This window comes from Leucoraja erinacea, chromosome 11 (assembly GCF_028641065.1).
Source record: "Leucoraja erinacea ecotype New England chromosome 11, Leri_hhj_1, whole genome shotgun sequence".
NCBI classification, from domain to species: domain Eukaryota; kingdom Metazoa; phylum Chordata; class Chondrichthyes; order Rajiformes; family Rajidae; genus Leucoraja; species Leucoraja erinaceus.
Genome location: NC_073387.1, coordinates 40,170,820 through 40,191,023, shown reverse-complemented (window position 1 = coordinate 40,191,023; position 20,204 = coordinate 40,170,820). Strand labels below are relative to the sequence as shown.

Below are 20,204 nucleotides of genomic sequence, written 5' to 3'. Positions count from 1 at the left end.
GAGGGTATGGAGAGAAGGCAGGTACGGGATACTGAGTTGGATGATCAGCCATGATCATATTGAATGGCGGTGTAGGCTCGAAGGGCCGAATGGCCTACTCCTGCTAATTTCTATGTTTCTACTTCAAGCATAAATTCCCTCCTTTGTCCTTGAATGGTCCTATGGTCTCCATGGTTATCATTTTGTTTTTAATGAATGTATATAAAGCCTTGGGATTCTGTTTAATCTGACTTCCACTGGTTTCATGGCTCCTTCTGGTCCTCCTAATTCCCTGCTTGGAATCTTTTCTGCTTTCTTGATATTCCTCAAAGGCCCTGTCTGATTTCATCTTTGTAAACCTTGCATATGCTCCCTAACCCTTTGTAAGTAATTTAACACAGTTGAACATTAAAAGTACAATTCTGACTCAAATGATTAATTAGTGCAGTTATTTTTTTGAAGAAAAAACTGTCTCCACATTATGACATTAAGAAGTTGTTTTAGTTTTTTGGCACCACTGGAATAATTTTCCAGCATTTTATGGAAAGAGAGACAGTCTCAACCCAAAACATCACCTATTTCCTTCGCTCCATAGATGCTGCCTCACCCGCTGAGTTTCCAACATTTTTGTCTGCAGTCACATAATTATGTAATTCTCTAATTCTCAGTGGATATTTGCAATCTGATTTGCAAATAAATGCAAAGTGTGTTTTATGCTGTAGTGTTCTTCATTAACCATAGAACCACGATAAACAATAACCTTTTAATTGTGTGTTCTATGATAAAGTTAAGTGGTGGGCTGGGAGTGCCTCTTCAATGCTTTTTTTTCGAACTTCTAGATCTTTATAATGCTCTTGTGGCCTTTTTTCCCTTCTGCCATACAGCAAATTCTCGATTTGCACCAAATATCAATCCCATGAAGTCACCAACCAAACTGTGTTCCTGGTTTGGCAGAAAATCAATGTTTAAAAATACTTGGCTTTGCTTTCAGATCCCTCCATGGTCTTGCCCCTCCCTACTTGTGTAATCTTCTCCAGCTCTGCACTTCTCCAGTTCTGACTTCATGCACATCTGCAATATTAATTGCTCTACTATTGGTAATTTCTTATCTTAACGGATTTCAAATTCTCCTTCCTAATCTCCTTGAACACATAACTGGGCCTTCCAGTTCGTAGTGTCCATACTGATTCTGCAAAAGCAATCCAGCCCTCACACCATAGCCCTGCAATGTTTTTTCCTTTCAAAGAATTGACCCTTGATCAGGCTTATGAGCAAATTTCTGATCCTCCCTTGGATACTGAAACTCTTATTTATGTGATGATGTTTCTGTTCAACATGGCTGGATGCTTTACATCATTAAATCGCTATGTGGAAACAATTATTTTGTTTTAGTTGGCCTCTTGCATCTGTCTTAAATTCTTAACTTTCAGGCATATTAAATCTGTCATGTTGCACTTTTTCATTTTGATGAGAACCCATTTCAGGCTTGTCAATTTTTTTTTTCCCAGCGTCTTAGTGATGGCAAATAATTAATATAAAGATAATCTTGGAGATACATAATCTAGCTGTGAAACAAGTTGTGTTGGATAACGCTGTGCATACAATGAGAGATCCATTGTTGAGCTGGTAATCACAGTGATGTTCCCAAAGAAGATTCTCTTCAACTAGAAAATGCTCATTGATTTTCGGTTTCACAGTAAAAGAATGTTGACATTTTCATTTTAAACAATATTTTCCACAGGTATGCTATTTGGATATATATGTCACTTTTCAGAAATGTTTCTCCAGATTTTAACTTAGCCCGTTTTTTAATTTCCTTTGCTACTAATGTCTTACTAGTAAGCAAACCTACAGATTGTTAACTACTCTCGAGTCTCATTAGCTTCTGAGCCAAAAGGTTTTTTTAAGATTTTATTTGTAGTCAACAAAGTTTTGTGTCAAACTAGCTGGGGAGTATTGTGGAAATGTATAGCAGCAACAGCAAGACATCTTAAACAGTGTCACCACCTGAGAATCATCATTGAACCTTTGGAGCCTTTGTGGGGTTGTGTAGGCAGATTTCCATAGGGTCTCATGATTTGTGTGAGTTTTCAATGGTTACAATGCATCAGCCTATGCCACTGATGATAATCTTGAGTTACCAGTGCTGTTGTACAAATGTAACACTATTTAAGTAGCATCTTTAGTGTAGCAAAAACATGCGGAATATCACAAAGGCTGACACGGTTCCCTTCACTGTTAACAATTCCACAATACTCTGTGGCCAACCTAACGTCAGGTTTGGCAATCCTCAAAAGTAAATGCTATACTTAAATGTTATACTTCTGGTTCAGAGAAGACCGAGTCATTGAGCAGAAATGGTTGTTGGACAATTATAAATCAGAAAAAGCCAGGATAGGAAAGTGATTCAAGTTAAATTCGATGGGCAAAAAACAAACATCTGAAGGTACTCAGTGGGTCAATCAGCTTTTACGGGGAGAAATGGATAGATGACATTTCTGTTTGTGAATCTTCTTCAAGAAGGGTCCCGACCCAAAACATTGTCTGTCGATTTTCCTCCACAAATGCTGCCTGACCTACTGACTTCCTCCAATAGTTTTCTTTTTGTTCTAGATTCCAGCATCTGCACTCTTGGGTCATAAAATCTGGTATATTCTTGGAAAATCAAATATACTACCTGTGACTATGGGTTTAAAGCTCTGGTATAAACAAATGATGTATTGTTCTTTATTTGAAACTATAAAATGTAACATTGGAGACTTGAGACGTCATCTTAAATCATTGGTCACTTCTTGTTTCGAAAAGTAATTTGGTGTTAAATTTTGGCAGTGGAAGCAAGGTTCAAGAGGAAAAGCAACGAACACTGACAAGTTTTGTCATCATTATAAGCCTAAAATCTGAACCGTTGTGTGATTTTGTTTTTCCTAACTCATCAAACAGAATAGGACATCCCCCCCCCCCCCCCCCCCCCCCCCCCCCCCCCCCCCCAATCCCTCCTTCCCTGCAATGTGTTTTCGGTCAGATGGTGTTACAGTGAAAGATTTGCCACGATCTTATGGAATGAGCCAAACCATCTTGCTCGTGCTCCATTTTCGCATGTTGCTATGTTCAACGGATCAAGTTTGTTATGGAAAAAGCTATTCTCCTGGGATGCGAGGGTAATTTTATGATGACCAAGATAGTTGAAAATGCTGTGTAGCAATGATGTGCTCTCTGACTCTGTGTTCATGTAGCTTAACTTTTAATTCAATGTGATGTTATGTAATCACATTTTTGAGATTGATAATTGTTATTTAACACTGCTTGAGTTTTGCTATTGGATTAGTGTTAACTGCATGTTGCCTGTGGTTTTTTGAGTTTTTGTGTCTTTTTCTCTCTCTCCTGCTCAGGATGTTAAGTTTGCTGCATCTTCTATTCCGAAGTATTCGTTTGACTCCAGCATGCCATTGAATAAGACAGCAAGACCTTTTGGTGTTACATCTACGGAAAGTTCACATTCAGGGACACCAATAAAGTCAGTGAGCTACAAACCTGTTTCATTATACACACCACCTTCCGCTTTGCCTAGTACTGCACCTGCAACGCAGGCACAGCTAAAATATGGCTCACCCACAGAAAAACGCAACTCAACTGCATCCACACTGCAGCATCTGAATGGGTATGTTAAAACATGCTTTCAAGCCTCTATGAAATGTAGTCCTAATAAATGGCAGCCTCCAACATGCTGTATTAAAGAGGAAGACCTACTGCTAAGCCTAAGATCACTGAGTGAGTTATTTAAAACTATTTAATAGCTAGCAAATTATATTTTCTGATCAGACATTTTGGCCGATTGGATGGAGTTCAAGCTATATGCACTATTAGCCGTAGATGAAATGTTAAGTATAATCAACTGGAATTAAAACAAATTTTAAACTAAAATATAGCCGTTACAATTCCTCTCTTAAGTAATCACTGCCTTTACAAAAATACATTTTACAGCTGGTTTATTAATACAAAAATTGCACCATAATGCCTTTTGCATGATACATGGCAGTGCAAACACTCCGGATTTTTTTTTGGGGGGGGGGGGGGGGGGGGGAAGAAGCAACATTTCAAGCTTCTTGAAAGCCGTGCCTTTTTAATGACATGAACAAAGTGTTTTACTGTCCACTGCCTTATGTAACCCCACAGTTTGCTTGTGCTTTCTTTCACTGCCATTTAAGAAGACATTTTGGTAGTTTAATTCACTAATTGTGATGCTTTTATATTTGGAACATTTTACATTTCAAAATGACACAAGTCTGGACTAATTATGCTTGTTCCCCTGGGCTATTATTTGTCGTAATTGAATCGCATTGTACAGAAATAGTTTTACTGTTCATGTTTAAATTGGTATTTGTAGTTGATTAGTCTATTATGTTCTTGGTTAAGTGTGTGCAACAGTATGACATTGGATTACTGTTTAGGAACTGTGGATTGGCAGTAGTAACATGTATGACATGTTGAGCGCGAGTCTTCCTTTTAAAGAAATTATAAATGAGCTTGCAGGTCAGGGTCATATTATACCAGTATGCATTAACGTGTGCCCACACAGGCCCATACTTGGAAAGGCATATATTTATCCGAATCTATATTGGACCTTGTGAATGCTCATCTCCTGCTCTTTGCGAGCCTTGATGGTTCTGTATGTTGGGAAAGTATATGAATGTGTAAATCTGCTGAATTAAAATATTGTTTTTATGTCACCAAAACACTTAACATTTTTATTGTAATTCCTTTTAAAACTTAAGTGTAGCTGGCTAACAAAATCTCACTATAGAACTAAAATAGATCGGTTAATTAGATTCTCAAATTTAATTTTGGTGAAATTCCGTTAACCATGTGAATGCGAGCCACAGTGTCCTTAAATACTGATTCAAACAACGATGTGAGGAAGTGAAATTATCTTTTGATTAGCGTGCAAAGGTCAATGGGAAAGAAAATTGACGGTGTAAAAGAGCTTCCCATTCACAAGCACATATTTTGTGCTATCACGGACCAGTTTCACCTCATGATTAGTGACTTCTCACTTACCTGAAGACAATTCCATTATCTTGCACAACGTATTCTGATAGTTGTGAACATGTTCATTATTAAAGTATTAAACCTCTCTCCGTGTGATGCTATGTTCTCTTGTCGGCATTTATTAATCACCATTTGCAAGAGGACTGCTTATGTTGAAGTCAATTTGCAAAAATAAGGCAACAAATAGATTATTATAACAGTATGTATACCACAATGGCTGGATTATAATGTGTAATTTTATCTTCATGTCTGGTTGATCACAGAACAATGGTCTACAGTTCGAATTTCAATAGATTCTGTTTAAGTATTTGAAACTTTACAAAACTTCTTTTATATCAGTTATTTTTTCATGCTGACCCTCTTAAAAATGCTACAATGCATGGTATTACAAAAGAAAACTATTTATTGACAGGAGGTGGTTCTTATTTTTTTACTAAGATGCAGATAAAATGTTGAAAATGGGTAAACAGAATAATCTATTTCCTCCACAGAAACTGCCTGATCTGCTGAGTTACTCCAGCATTTGTGTTTTACAAAAACAACTATAATTATATGTGTTCTGCGCAAAGGAGAGAGCTATATAATGTACCTGAATGCAATGGTTCATATTATCAAAAAAACGGTCTAAATAGTGACGTGTTTTACTATTTTGTCAAGCTTTGGGGTGCGTGTCCTACCACACTGTTTTGAATGTGGTAGCTGGTGTTGATCCCATATGTAGGGAAAACACTAAACATTTGTGTGTTCGGCACAGACATGATGTGCCAAAGGGCCTGTTCCTGTGTTGTACTGTTCTATGTTCTATTAAGTTTATATACACCATTGGTTGAATGAAAACTTACACAATGGATTGCTCCATTGATTTTTGCCATTCATTTCATATGTGAGACAAAGTAAATGGAAATGAAAAGAATATTTGCTGAGGAGTAATGGAAATGAAAAGAATATTTACTGAGGAGTAAACTGCAAAATAATCATCCTGCAAGCATTGAAGGTACTCATTCTGATGTTAATCTGTGACAAAGAGTGTTTGACAGGTCTTTTCATTCCACCTTTGTTTCTCTTTTAATTTTCTATCTTCTATTTTTTTATTTGTTTCCTTCTTGGCAAGCTTTGCATTAATGGTGGGCTTTCATAATTAACTCATTTGTGTCTTTATTCCCTTTAGGTGGATACATTAATCAAGTTAGTATTTCTCTATTTTTGATGCATGTACTGTTGGTGGCATGTCACAATTTTTCCCAGTGAGAATGGAAGGCAGACTTGTTTAAAAACTGGAATGAATTTAAAAGATGCACATCTATGTACCTTTATTCCCTCAACGTATCTATACACTGTAAATTAATCGATTGTAATCATGTATTGTCTTTCTGATGACTGGTTAGCACGCAACAAAAGCTTTTTGCTGTACTTCGGTACAAGTGACAATAAACTTAACTAAACTGAATAAACTATACTGAAGTTTTGGTATTAACCAAATGCAGTAATATGCAGATCACAGTAATAGACTCTGACAATGGAATTACATTTGCTAATTTTATACAGAAATGAAGAGGCCATTTCTTGAGAGAGATGTTTATATTATACCTCTCAAGCATGCAGTGGTAGCTTTGTTTCTGTTCAATCCAATTGAATGTTATATGAAGGGCAAAAGCTATATCCAATAAGAAAGTGAGAGGTTGAATCTTTAATTTTTATCCTCTGGGTAATTGGGACCTTGCTTTCCAGCCTCTGTACATCAGATTACAGGTATTCTTGGACAATTATTTTCAAGCTGAACTTCAAATGTCACTTTCTGTTCATCACTAAGACAGGATATACTTCCACTTTTCTTTTGGAACATTTATTCTTCCAGCCATGTCTCCTAACTGCACACTACTCTAATTAACAGTTTGTTCTGCCCTTGCATTTATTTTTTCTATGCTCACTAGTGTTTTACTGGTTGCAATCCATAAATATTCTCTCCTCCCACCCTCCCTTTCTCTCTGCTTCTCATGGATATCCACACTAAACATGATATGGCGTCTTCATTCAAGACCCTTTGCTTTCTTCGATGGAGCTGTCGTTAATGCCATCATTATAGACTTGTTGTTTATGTAGCTTGAAAGCAAATAATTTATTCTGGGCAGCTGGAGGTCTCTAACTGCAAACCTCTGTTTCAATTAAGGTGGTTCTACTGCAGATTCTATTTCATTTCATGGTAGTAGAATGAGAAGGGGAAGCTTCAGGACTCTCAGCAGCAATGTCTTCAGCTCTCATTGATTTCTTCCACATAATTGTTCAACTATGCACTCTTCATATAGTTAGCATTCTGGGTTCATCTAAATGTGGATGTGACCATCTTATTGTGGTGTTATGATATTGTAACACTATTACTGCATTTCCTTATGAAGTCTTTAAGATTTCATCTAGTTTTTGTGCACTAAACTAATGCTGGAGGTAATGCTAATATTTTTGTAAGCTCCAAAAAATAGGGGAAATAGACCCCCAAAAAAAATCTGAAATGGTATTAGGATAGTTTGCATCCAGAATCCTGTCTGATGTATCACCAGTACGTTTCCTGGCTGCACTTCAGACAGCTTGCTGAGAAGGATCTGTATATTCTCATCCATGAGGTGGATAGCAGCTAGAAAGTCACGATCACATCATAGCAAGAACTGATTAAGAGTTACAGCAGTAACAGCAGTCTGCTGCAGATGAGAGAATCCCCACAGAATTTATGCAACGTGCAAACATATTTCATGGCCTCAGAAACATAATGTCAGGGTGAGCTTCAGGTAACTAAAAAGAGTTGAGGCAGATCATTTCCACAATCCAAACGGAATTAATATGTTGCTTCTTTAATTAATGCAGGAGGACCTGGAAATCAACACCCAGACTAATGACCCTTAATCTCGGCTCCCTCTGTTGCAAATGTTGGTATGTGGAGGGTGTCCCTCGGCTTAGTTTGGGACTGTCATTTTTCATGCTGTTAATGAGAAATGTCATCTTGCCAAGCAATTATTTCTATTGCATATGGGCAGTATCTACTTCCTCTAAATGTGGAAAAAAAAAGTACAGTTGCGAGAAATGTTTCCCACATCCCAAAGACTTGTGGGTTTGTAGGTTAATTAGGCCTCTGTAATTGCCCATAGTGTGCAGGGAGTGGATGAGAACGTTAGATAACATAGGGCGAGTGTGAATTGATGACTAATGGTCAGCATGGACTCGGTGGGCCAAAAGGCCTGTTTCCCTGCTATATCTATCTTTCAATTCAAATGTGAAATAAGAAAAAAATAAGAACAAAATCTGATTTTTTTTAAGACATGATCAAAAAGGTTGATGAGGACAGAGCTGTAGATATTGTGTACATGGACTTTTGACAAGGTGCCGCATGGTAGGGTGCTCTGGAAGATGAGACCTCATGGGATCCAAGAGCTGAATGGATAGCAAATTACCTTCATGGAAGGATGCATAGGGTGATTGTGGAAGATTGCTTCTCAGAATGGAGGTCTATGACTAGTGGTGTACCACAGGGTTCGGTGCTGGGCCCGTTACTGTTTGTCATCTACACCAATGATTTGGATGAGAACATACAGGGCAGAATTAGCAAGTTTGCTGTTCATACAAAAGTTAGTGGTTTTGCAGATAGTTAAGACAGTTGTAAACGATTGTAGCAGGATCTGGATCGATTGGCCAGGTGGGTGGAGGAATGGTTGATGGAATTTAATACAGAGAAGTGCGAGGTGTTGCATTTTGGGATGTCGAACAAGGGCAGAACATACACAGTAAATAGTAGGCCTCTGGGTAGTGTAGAGCAGAAGGATCTAGGAGTACAGGTGCATGGTTCCTTGAAGGTCAAGTCGCAGGTAGATAAGGTGGTCAAAAAGGCTTTTGGCACTTTGGCCTTCATCAGTCAGAGTATTGAGTATAGAAGTTGGGAGGTCATGTTGCAGTTGTATAAGACGTTGGTGAGACCGCATTTAGAATATTGTGTTCAGTCTTGGGCACCATGTTATAGGAAAGATATTGTCAAACTTAAAAAGGTTCATATAAAAATTACGAGTATGTTGCCAGGACTAGAGGGTGTGAGCTATAGGGAGAGGTTGAGTTGGCTGGGTCTCTATTCCATGGAGCGCAGGAGGATGAGGAGGGATCTTATAGAGGTATACAAAATCATGAGAGGAATAGATTGGGTAGATTCACAGATTCTTTTACCCACAATAGGGCAATCGAGGACCAAAGGACAGGTTCAAGGTGAAGGGGACAAGATTTAATAGGAATCTGAGGGATAATAAGCTGCCAGAGGAAGTAGTTGAGGCTGAGACTATCCCATCGTTTAAGAAACAGTTGGACAGGTACATGGATAGGACAGGTTTGGAGGGTTATGGACCAAGCGCAGGCAAGTGGGTCTAGGGTAGCTGGGACATTGTTGGTCGGTGTGGGCGAGTTGGGCTGAAGGTCTTGTTTCCACACTGTATCACTCTATGACTCTAACATTTGAAGCATTAAGTCAAGTCAAGTTTATTTGTCACATACATATACGAGATGTGCAGTGAAATGAAAGTGGCAATGCTCGCGGACTTTTGTGCAGAAGACAAACAACAAAACAACCAAACAAATTATAAACACAATCATAACACACATATTCTTTTACATAATAAATAATGGAAGGAAAAACATTAACTTTTGTCGCCTATTCCTGATGATTCACCACTACTTGCACAAGCCTTTTCTGATGAGAAAAATGTTTGGGTTATTAAGGAGAGTCAGTTATTCTGGTAAATATAAATTCCTGAGAAGTTGCATAATCTTTTGAAATAGAAATCATTGAAATGTTCTCTCCACAAATAGTGCCAGAGTTGACCTTTCCGACCTAACCCTAAGTAGCAAGTTGAGCGATGTGGCAGAGTGATGTAATGATTATTTGGACCAATCATGTGGCAAGAGAGTTGAGAGTCAATGTGACCTAGACATTGAGCGAGTGAGCATTCAGCCTTGGTGATGATGGCCTTGGAAAAGCAGAGCCTGCAAATACACCATTTATCAGTGAGGTCCGGGTAGTGTGTAGTGTCTCTGAAGACTGTGGAATAAAGTTGCTCACAGATGGTCAGGTCTTTGCCTTGTGCCTCAAGATCTTGATCCATCTTGAGCAGCTACTCATAATAGTATCAACAGTGATGGAATGTTACAATTGAGGGATCCATTCCACGAGTACCTTGAGAGCTCGGGGTTGGAGAAAATGCTTGCTGCTACTGAACCACACTCGGTAGCCTTTGGGACGTGTATGAACAGGCAGCAGTCAGTTCTGAAGTTGCTCAGTCATGTTTCCTGATTACAACAGCGTGCCTTTGGGTGACAAAAAAGCCTCAAACAAGTAAACTTTTGTTTTGTGGTGTGGTTTTTCCAAAATGGTTGGGGATTGCACCTTTTTGAGCTCATGTCTTTGGTCGGGAAGTTTGGAAACAAATGTTAAGTGAAGGGTAAGTAACATCATGGGTGCTTCTGACATCAGGAAAATATCAGACGTGTCTGAATGGATCACCCGAGGAAATGTTCCATACAACATTGTGGTGACTATGATTTGAATCTGAAATGATTGTCAATGCCATTTAATTCAAGATAATTTTTATTTAATGCCATTGGTGCTAAAAAAGGAAGTGCTAATTTTCTAGAATACTATGTGTTGGGCTAAGTATTCCAGCTCCTCGGATGTGACAGTAGAAAAAGCAGCTATTGTTTTCACTATGCACTTTGATAAACCTGTATAATTAGTCAGAAATATGATGGATAAAATATTTACAAAAAGTTTATATATTTTCTTTCATCTAATTCAAAAGACTGAGAGAGTACCTGGCCATTACTCAGAATAACTCAGCAGCTTTACCTATGCCTATCTCAATAGTGTTTACAAGCATTAGTGGAGCTATCCATGATAAGGGATGCAGACATCAAGCTATCTGTCGTAGCAGTGGGCTGCACAGCATTTCACTCGGTAGACGTGTTGCCACACAACTCCAGAGACCTGGCTTCAATCATGACCTCAAATACGGTCTCTGTGGAGATTGCATTTTCTCCATGTAACTGCTTGGGGTTCCTCTGTGTGCTATGATTTCCACCCACGTGCATAGATGCCTAATTGAACATTAAATTGCTGTGGGTCTCTGTGGGTCTGTGGTTGAGGGGATTGTGGGGAGACTAAAAGATGGGATTAGTGTTGGATCGACTTTGTGAGCCAAAGAGCATGTTTCAATGCTGTATGACACTATATTAAATCAACGTACAATTGGGAAAGGTGGAAGGGGGCACAAATGCCATGTTACAGGAAGAACAAGCAATTGATGCCTTAATAGCTGCTTTGGGTAACCCACCTACTTTGGGGAATTTCAGCATTTTTGTGGCTATAAGAGGTGGGATATTTGGGGTTAAGAATTTGTTAAGAATAAGTACAGTTGTTAAATGTATATGTGGCCAGCACACCGACTACTGCTGAGTTGGTCTCTTAATGATGGATGATAGGAAAGGAGAGGTTGAGCTAAGTCATGACCTAGATTGCCACCAGCCGTCTTATCTTTAAATCAAAGGTTATTTTCAGTATCCTCCGAACAGATGGTTACTAGCTCTCTGTTGAGCTGAAGACTTTTTTCAGCAGTCTACAAATATAATTGGCACAATGGTTGTGAACTCTCTGGTTCTGGGTTTCTATAGATCTCAGTTTTATACCTTCTTTCATCTTGTACCAGTTTAACTCTAAAGTAGTACTACTGAGTGCTCCGCCAACAATAGTTTCTATTTAGTTGTTGCAGAAATTCATCCTTTATGATGTGCACAAAACTTTGCTTGTTCAATTATGTCTGAAATTCGGATTCATTGATTTTCAGAAATGGGATTCATCATGCTCAAGTTATTAACTTGCATATTTACCACACACAACAAAGAGAGCATTTTTCTCCTTTGTGTGATTATAATTTTTCAACTTTTTAGTAATTTATTTATGATTGCCTATTTAGTGACTCGGCAAACACTGTTAATTTTGTGGGTAATTTTTTTGGGGTAGGTACAGGGAAATGTCACCTATTCCCTTTTCTCCAGAGATGATGCCTGACCGCTGAGTTACTTCAGCATTTTGTGTATTTCTTCGGTATAAGCCAGCAGCTGTAGTTCCTTCCAACACACACTGCTAATTTTGGTTCCTTAAATAGATTACAAACTTATGCCAAAATTTCCCCAACGGAAAGATAAAACGATGGTGAAAGGAAATATGAAAATGTACGATAACACTGGTAAAACTAACTCTACTTTTTAAACAAAACCTCACATAAATTACACTTTTGGGTATTCCCAATGGTGAACAAAATAAATAGCATGGTGCCTTTCCAAAATGAAATGCTGTTTTTCTTAATGGAAGTGTCTGATGAACTCAGGATTTCACTACTCTGGGAGATCCAGCCATAGCGACTAAAAATGTGCAGGACAATGTTTGCAGAAAGTACATTTGTAGTGTAAAGAGGCAGTATTGATCTTCTGCAGTTAAAAATGTTGTAGACCAGTGAGTCAAACATCTGTGATAGTTAACTTACTGAAGGGGATTCTGATAGATAAGATACATATGCATATGGATAAACAGTACCTGATTGGGAAAAGTCAGCACGATTTTGTACATGGAAGATTGTGTCTTACAAATTTGTGCTTAAGTGGTATCGTGCGCAGTGAAAATTGTTAACAGAAATGACAGTGGGATTTTGATCAGCTGGGCAAGTGGCCGAGGAATGGTTAATGGAGCTTAATGCAGGTTAATGGGGGGTATTGCACTTTGGGAAGTCAAACCAATGCATGACCTTAACAGTGAATGACAGGGCCCTGGGGAGTGTTGTAGAGTAGAGTGATCTAGGAGTACAGGTTCCTAAATCCCTGAATGTGGCATCACAAGTAGATAGGGTGGTCCAGAACGCTTTTGGTACATTAACCTTCATCGGTCAGGGTATTGCCAAAATAAATTGGGACATTATGTTACAGTTGTACAAGACATTGGTGAAGCCACATTTAGAGTGCAGTGTTCTGTTTTGGTCAGCTATAGGAAAGGAGTTAATAAGATGGAAAGAGTGCTGAGATTTATGAGGAAATTGCCAGGACTCAAGGGCCTGAGCTATAGGGAAAGGTTGGGCAGGCTAGCAATTTATTTGTGGAGTGCTGAGAGAGAGAATTGTGTAAAATTGTGAAGGGAATAGATAGGATGAATGTAGAGATTCCTTTACCTAGGATAGGGAAAACCCAGAGACATACATGTATGCAGTGGCGGACTGGGTCTAAAATTATTGGTTGCCAGGAGACAAAGGGGGCCCACTTCATCAGGGGCCCACTTGATATAGGGGGCCCACTTCAACAGGGGCCCACTTGCCATCAGGCAAGCTGACACCCTGGCCAGTCCACCAACTGCCTGTATGTTTAAAGAGAGAGGCACAAGAGGAGCCCGAGTGGCAGCCTTCCACTCAGAGGATAGTGGTGTAAGGAACTAGCTGCGAGGAGGTAGTTAGAGCAGGTACGATAACAACATTTAAAAGACAATTTCATGGATAGGAAGGTTTGAGGCATATGGACCAAATTCAGGCTAATTGGACTAGCCAGGATGGGGCATCTTGGTCGGCATGGATGAGTTGAGCTGAAGGGTATGCTTCCATGCTGTCTGACTCTTTAACAGTTGAAAGTGTGATGGATTGATTCTTCTTTGGAGGTAGTGGAATAATTAATGCATTTGTATCGTGTTTAGTTAAGATTGCTTTCCTCAACAATAAGAAAACTCTTAGAATAGATCTACCATGTTTTATTCAAAGAATTTTCTGCATTCTGTAGAACATTTAAAGCATTTTGTCTGAGGGAGATTTTTTTATTTGTACTCCTTTTGGTTAAAGCTGTAACAATATCGAGCTAATTCTGCTCTGATTTTTTTTTAAATTTCAATTTTTTTACCGTGCAATGTCATTTGAATATATCCTTATTTTATAAATTTACAATTTGAATATAATGTTGATGGCATCGATTACTTATGATACCTCTACTGCATTCTTGCATCCTCCTATTTATTTCTTCAGTGGCAAAGCTCTTCCTTGATCCTACCCATAACTGGAGTATCAAAGACTCTGAAGTGACTTTCTGCTCTTTCCTGCTTACTTCAGGAATAGCTTAAAGCTTCGCTTGGCTGACTCTCGATCCTCATTTACATGCTTTCCCTCAGAAAAATTGTCCGTACATCAAGGTCAACAATCCTATTTGCCCAACACACAGAGCTTCATCTCCCGTCTACCAATCTAAAGTTTACAACCATCTGTGTCTTCCGTGACTACTCGTTAAGTGTTAACATGAACGTCTTGAAGCTTTCTTCATTTCTGAAAAGAGCAAATATGACAGCATTCTGTTTTTCATTCTGAAGCCACAAAAAAATCCGTCACAGCTCAGTTTCTTTTCCATCCACAATTACGCATCTATTAAATCTATCTATGAGTAAACTCTGAACATAGAACAACATAGAACAGTACGGCACAGGAAGAGGCCCTTCGGCCCACAATGTTTGTGCCGAACATGATAACAAGTTAAACTGATCGCATCCGCCTGTACATGAACCATATCCCTCTATTCCCTGCACTTCCATATGCCTATCTACAAGCCTCTATTGCAGCGGTTTCCAACCTTTTTCGTCCTGTTTACCCCAGGCAACTTTAATAGCACATAACAATGTTATGTCACTTATTTATGAACAACTAATGATGAACAGATACAGGTATACCAGAACCAAACACAGTAAGTCAATGAGAAAAAATATGTACCAATCCAGAATCAACAAATTTACCCGCTGGGTAGGCAAAATTTGCTGCCTAGGGGTAAATTTACCACAGGTTGGGAACCCTTGCTCTATTGTATCTGTCTCCATCACCACCCCGGCAATGCATTCCAGGCCCCCACTACTCTCTATGTGTAAATAAATAATACATTTAAATTGCCCTCCTGCCTCCCTGCTCCATTCCATTATCTACTTTAAATGGCAGGATTGTTGTGTAGAAAGATAGCAAGATAACCGTCATTAAATGTTCCTTTTATTGTAACCAAAAGGTCATATTTTGGACCATTTCTTTGCCTATTCTCCATGCAGCCTGTACTAACAATATGTGCCTACATTTTATTTTCTTGTTTGATACTGTGTGCATGTTTGGAAAAAATGATGTAAAAGCTTGTGAACTTTATTGCGTGGTTATATATTTGATAAGCATTTAAGCTAACAATGTAAATCAGGCCTGAATTTCTCTGTGTCTGAAAAGTCGCTCTTGAGGCCATCGATTAATAACATGATATAATAGATACATTGTGCAATGCAATCTTGAATATATCCAATTAAAATCATTTACAATTGGCATTTAAAAAAAATAGTGCTCAACTTTTACATGTTGTTGATATTCATGGCATAAACCCAACTGCCATAAAATATTTATGACTTTAAAAAGCTTACCTTTAGTTTAGTTTCCTGCAAGCTTACTTGTTACGTTGAGATTGTAAGAATTTTATCATGTAAATTTGCTTGGAGTTAATGCTTAGGGGAATATACCTTGTTGAGAATGCTCCTGCAAACTGTGTACATTTAAATTTGAAAGATCAAATCTCCCAAGTTAGTCTGATGGTATTTAATGTGCATGGTGCATGCTGTTTTAATACAATTGCTAACATGTCCTTTAAAAAAAAAAGTTTTCTCAGAGAGTGGTAGCTGTGTGGAATGAGCTTCCAGTGAAGGTGGTGGAGGCAGGTTTGTTTTTATCATTTAAAAATAAATTGGATAGTTATATGGATGGGAAGGGAATGGAGGGTTATGGTCTGAGCGCAGGTATATGGGACTAGGGGAGATTATGTGTTCGGCACGGACTAGAAGGGTCGAGATGGCCTGTTTCCGTGCTGTAATTGTTATATGGTTATATGGTTATATGAATGCATTTAGTTTCTCTGAATAAATGAAAGCACTGGGCCTACTTTTTTTTTCACTTCCTGTAATGTTACTACCTATACCTGGTAGGCTATTTCTATTAATAACCTTTCTCCAATTCTTGTGTGCTGTGGACTTTCATGCTGAGCAGTTTTTGTAATCTTGATATATTCCAATATATTCAGTGAAACTGAGGAGAAGTTGGAAAGTCGTCCCAAGTTTCATGTTCTTAGAGACGAAGAAATGTTTTATGATCTTGGTGACTATAGGTAAGCACAGTAAGCATGAAGCCTTTGAGCCTTTAACACATCTCCTTTTGTGTAGATTGTAGTTTGAGAGGTTTATTTCAAATTTGTAATTTAAAGACAGATTATCAATTTTCGAGGAATGTTCCAAAGTTTTTGCTGGCTTTTAACTTTGAATGAAGTTGGATACAGTTAAGCTTTTTCAATGGCAAAAATGTATCTCTTTAAAAAAAATAATCAGATTCTCTCTGACATTAATGTGCATGAATAACTTTGTTCACATTTTATACCTTGCATCAGCATGGGCTCAACTAAACCAATGCTGATTTGTGCTTACAAAAATGGGGGGGGGGGGGGGGGGGGGGGGGGGGTTGGAGGCCGGAAGAAAGCAGATTTTGTCTGACATTGATGCCAAAGAGCATTTTTTTACAGATTATACTTTACATCAGTATAGGTTCCAGCTGAATATCTGTGTTGATTTGTCCATTTTGCAGATTTTGGTTTCCCGAATAATTGTTTCCCTAATTCTTTGTTTTTACATCTGGCCTTCACCTGGCCTGGGTGACATCACTCTCATTGTAATGAGCTGATCTGGAAGACAAACTGGAAACTTTTGTGGTTAAATGTCTGGAAAAGTAATCTTGAGTCTTGAGGTACTAAACTGACGACGAGTTCAAATGTCACCACGGCAGCTGGTGATTATAAATTCAGTTAATGAAACATATAAAAACCTGGCGTCAGTAGATTTTTTTTTTCAGTCGCACCATACGCACCTGGCTTTTAAAAAACCCCACTGGTTTGTTGTAACAGTCCATTTGCTTTACTAATGCCAAAAAGAGAAGGAAATCTACTATCCTTAAACTGGCCTGGATTACAAGTGACTCCACACTCAGCAATTTAGTTGTCACTTACCTGCTTATTAAATTTATTTGGAGACAGACAGAGAACTGCCTTGTCAGCAACACCTATGCCATATGAATGAATGAACATTGACATTTTCACTGCATATAACAATGAATTTTCTTTATTAATACTGATCCTGATATTTTTGGGGGGCTTTTAATTAAAATAGTTGGCAGAAATCAGTGGTCCACTGTGTGGCAAAATTTTATATTGAGCCATATTAAGCACTAATTGTAGCCCTTAGCATTTGATTATTCTGCATTGAAATCAAATGTTAGACAGAGTTTAAATTAACAAAAGCATAACGTCCCAAAACTAATTGATTGAAGTGCATGGTATTGGCATCATTATTAGAAATGGGAACCACAGGTGAAATCCATTATTGCAAATGTCTAATATGATTAAACCCAAAAAGAAGTGTGATATTCCATTATTGCCTCAAATTCCACTGGCTGCCTATAGTGTTTGCCTCCTTGTTTCTATTCACAACTCTATTTTCTCCTTTTTACTTCTTTTGGTGAATCAAACTAAAACAGGTTTATTTCTCTTTAATTTCCTCCCGTGACTAATGTGTGACTTTTTGTTAAATCCTCTTTAGGTTATGAAACTAAGTTTAACTGGAGAGGTATTAATATCAACAGAAAGACAAACGGATTTTTGTGAAAATAATCTAAAGAGATAAGATTAGCAGGAATGGGCCATTCAGCTCTTTGTCTCTGTCGCACTATTTGATAAGATCATGACTAATCTTTTATCTTCACTCCACATTCCTCTACTAAACCCAAATCCATTTAATCAATGTGATAATCTATCAGCCTTTCTCAGATATATTCAGTGACCGCGTCTGTGTGAAGAATTTCTTTTTATCACTGACCTTTATGTATGGCCATCTTATTTTAAACTGTGACCCTGGTTCAAAACTTTCCAATCAGGAATAACATCAACTCTTCATCTGTCCTATTGCACCCCTTAAGAATTTGGTGTGCTTCAATCATTCTTCTAAATTAAGTTCAGGTCCACCATGTGATTTAGCCTAACCTTATTCATAGCCACTGCAATTTAAAGCATAAATATTTCATTGAAGTGTTAGTTAAAAGTATCGCTACAGTATGCACCAGATTGCACAATTTCATACTGAAAAATGCAAAAGCTCTGTACTAATGGGAGGGGGGGGGGGTGAATGAGGGGTGCCCCCCTCCCATTAGTACAGAGCTTTTGCATTTTTCAGCATGAAATTGTGCAATCTGGTGCATACTGTAGCGATACTTTTAACTTACACTTCAATGCAATATTTATGCTTTAAATTGCATTGGCTATGAATAAGGTTAGGCTAAATTACATTCCTAATTACATTCCACAGGTGATCAACAGGTGCAGCACATGAATGATCTTTGTGTATTCATGTATGGAAATCAGATTATAATCAAGCACTTGGCCCATGTTGACCAACCGGGGTCTCACTGCACACCTGGTACTACTCCTGACCCTGACTTCAGTTGCATACCTTCTCTCATTCCTGACCCTGAGTCCAGCCTTACACCTGGTCCCCTATTCTACCCTGATCATAGCTGCTTACCTGCTTAGGTTTCCAGTGCTGAACACTCTCATTGTCCCAGCGTTCATTGCACACAGAGTACTATTCCAGACCTTGACTCTGGATGCACACTTGACCTTGTTCCTAGCCCCTCTGCACCGACAATGTATCTGTCCCACACATAAAGCCCCATATTTGACCCCCTGGACTTAACCTATTATGTTCAAGTCCACAAGTGCTTATCGAATGCGGTGATTTATTATGGGGCACTTTTGCATAACAAAATTTGCTACATCCACTGGCTTCCTTGTTATCTACCATTTTAGTTACTTTGTCAAAGAAATCATCAATTGGTTGAACACAATTTCTCATCCATAAAATTATACTCACTCACTGTATTCTGTTACCATTTCCTTCATTTTCTTAACAAACTGTCCTGAAGTCATTTCACCCCCAATATTTTCAGTATTTTGTTGTCTTCTTCTCAGCAGGGACTTTTCCGAAATGCAAAGTCCAAAAACTATATATTTAAGCAATATTATTCTATTAAATGTGATCTTGAGAGTACATAATATTTTCTGTGGTATTCATAACACAACAATGACAAAAAAAATATTTGTTTTGATTGCACCTACCAACATGCATACATTATTATGTTAGAGTTAATATGTACTGAGGGCAAATTTTCGTATCCACTCCCTACGCACTTGGGTAATTTACAGAGGCCAATTAACCAACAAACCCACATGTCTTTTGAATTTTACCATGTAACATCATTTTAGTTACCTGGCCTCAATTAACAGCTACAACTCACCATTTCTTCATTTCTCTATGAGTTAGAATTACACCACAAAGGGAATTGAAATTCAGAACTAAATGAATCAAAATATTTATAAGTGAATCCAAACAAAATCAGCCTCATATGTAATAGAGATTTTGTGACAATGTTTTTGGACTTGAGCTGAAAATTTAACATATTCTTCTGGAATAATATGTTGTTGATACCTCCTTTTCCAAAACAAAACAACAAAATTTGTTCTTCTCTCAAACCGTGTTTGCAATTTCTTGTTCTCCCCTACTGCTGAGATGGCTGTTGATGGATAATCTCTTTCCAGTGAACTGTCCTGCAGCAGATTAAAATACATCATAGAATTTCAATTCCTCCTGTATAGAATTTGCTGAATATATCCTTTCTACCTTTTGGCAGTGGTTGTAGTTCAAGTATGTGGCCGATTTTGCTGAAGGTTTAAGGTGTCACTTTTAGCTCAGTGACGGCACTCTTGCCTTTGAAGCAAAAGGTTCTGGTTTCAGGTCCCTACTCCAGAGACTTCAACACACAATCCAGCCTGACATTGCGTGTTGTGCTGACTTTCAGCTGTGAGGTTAAATAAAGCCCCAGCTACTGTGTCAAGTGGATGCAAATTACCTAATGCCACTGTTCAGAGAAAAGCAACATTATTTTTCTTATGTTCTAATGAATATTTAACCCTTCTGGATTATCTTCTCATTGCTTTTGGCAAGGCCAATATGTGCATAAAACAGCTAATATTTCCCA

General features: G+C 38.2%; 1 protein-coding gene across 1 annotated transcript in view; it reads left to right on the top strand.

The window, feature by feature from the left end:
* The window catches only part of pdlim7 (PDZ and LIM domain 7), a 130,249-nt gene that overhangs the window by 68,113 nt on the left and 41,932 nt on the right, over positions 1 to 20,204 (top strand). The window lies entirely within an intron of this gene.